At 38.2% G+C, this 1,582-nt stretch overlaps 1 non-coding gene across 1 annotated transcript; it reads left to right on the top strand.

The window, feature by feature from the left end:
• Positions 1-734: 734 nt before the first annotated feature.
• LOC121207657 (small nucleolar RNA R71) lies at positions 735-840 on the top strand. The gene has a single exon (XR_005902764.1). It is a non-coding gene; the product is annotated as a small nucleolar RNA R71 (small nucleolar RNA).
• The last annotated feature ends 742 nt before the right edge of the window (positions 841-1,582 follow it).

Genomic DNA, 1,582 nt, shown 5'->3' on the forward strand with positions numbered 1-1,582 from the left:
TTAAGTTTTCGTGAAATAGGGCCAGAGCGATTTCTGGATCCCTTGTTCCGACTTTGGAAATTCACTATAAATTAACCAGAGATAAATAGAAGTCATGCCCTATATGTACAGATTCCTTTTCGAGTCTAGTCTCTTTAGAAAGAAAAGGAATAAGTATTGAAGCCCTGTACAGGGGGATATCTATGTTGTAATGCATGAAGGTCAGAGTAGTCGAACCCTGAAACAGGGGAGACTTTAACTAATAAACTGTACTAATTGACTCGATCAAAAATTCTAGAAAAAAATTTGTAGATGGATACATGAGTCTAGTTTCAGGAAAAATTTACAAAACTGGTTTTCGAGTTTTGGAACTAAAGATATGATTTTTATGGTGATAGTGATGCAGTTAGCCAGCCTATTTGGAAATTTTTAAAATGGACTGTGAAAATAAGTGAATTTAGTCCGTTAACACCTTGTGTCTGACTCCGGCAACGGTCTCGGGTACGGGGTGTTACAGAAGATACCTGATATGAGAGTGAAGTGAGAGCGTCCACTTCATGTATTCTGGCGACTTGTCTTCCTGACGCAGCTCGATTGGTTGGCCATTGATAATTGTTACTGCGATCCTCTCGATGATTTCGTAAGCCTCATTATAGGACTTAGAAAGAAGAGCACTGTTAGCAAAAGCATCCACTATCATCCTCGTGTGAACATTAAGACCATTATAAAATGTCTCAAGTTGGATACAATATGGGATTCCATGATGAGGGCATTTTCGTAATAGCTCTTGTATCGTTTTCATACCTCATACAAGGACTCATCATCCATTTGTTGGAAAACAGTGATCTCGTTCCTCAACTTAGCATTCTTACTAGGCGGGAAATACTTCATGAGAAATCTTTCGGCTAACTCTTGCCATGTAGAAATTGAGTTTGGTGGCAATGAATTCAATCAGGCTCGAGCTCTATCCCTTAGTGAGTACGGGAACAACTTCAATCGTAATGCATCTTCAGAAACTCCAGCTAATTTGAAAGAGTCATTCACTTCCATAAATAGTCTTAAATAAAGATGAGGATATTCTGTAGGCATTCCACTGAATTGGCCCACTATCTGAAGCATCTGAACATGACTGGCTTCAGCTCAAATTATTGTGCCTCGATTTCGGGTCTCCTAATACCCGGGTTAAGATCATTAAAAACAGGCACTGCATACTGTCTCAAGGCTCTATCCCTATCATCAGCAATAAGGATAGAATTTTAAGCAAGGTTTGCTCCATTTCGTTGATTCATATTCTCGAAATTCATTCCTTCAGTCCTTCTCTGGTTCACTTGTCTTCTTCGCTGTCAGAAAGTTCGTTCAATCTCAGGGTCTATAGGGAGTAGGTCAATAATTCGATCAATACTCATAAACACCTGAAATAATCACAGAAAAATTAATTAAGTTAAAAATAAAATAGAAAAATAAGCCAAAATGTAAAACTAACAAATTCAAAAATAATGGCTTTTAAAAACAGTCCCCGGCAACGGCCCCAAAAACTTGGAACGACGGAAAAATGTGCAAGTGTACACAATCGCATCAAGTAATAAAGTGACAAGTAAATGTC

This window comes from Gossypium hirsutum, chromosome A01 (genome assembly GCF_007990345.1).
Source record: "Gossypium hirsutum isolate 1008001.06 chromosome A01, Gossypium_hirsutum_v2.1, whole genome shotgun sequence".
Lineage (NCBI taxonomy): Eukaryota > Viridiplantae > Streptophyta > Magnoliopsida > Malvales > Malvaceae > Gossypium > Gossypium hirsutum.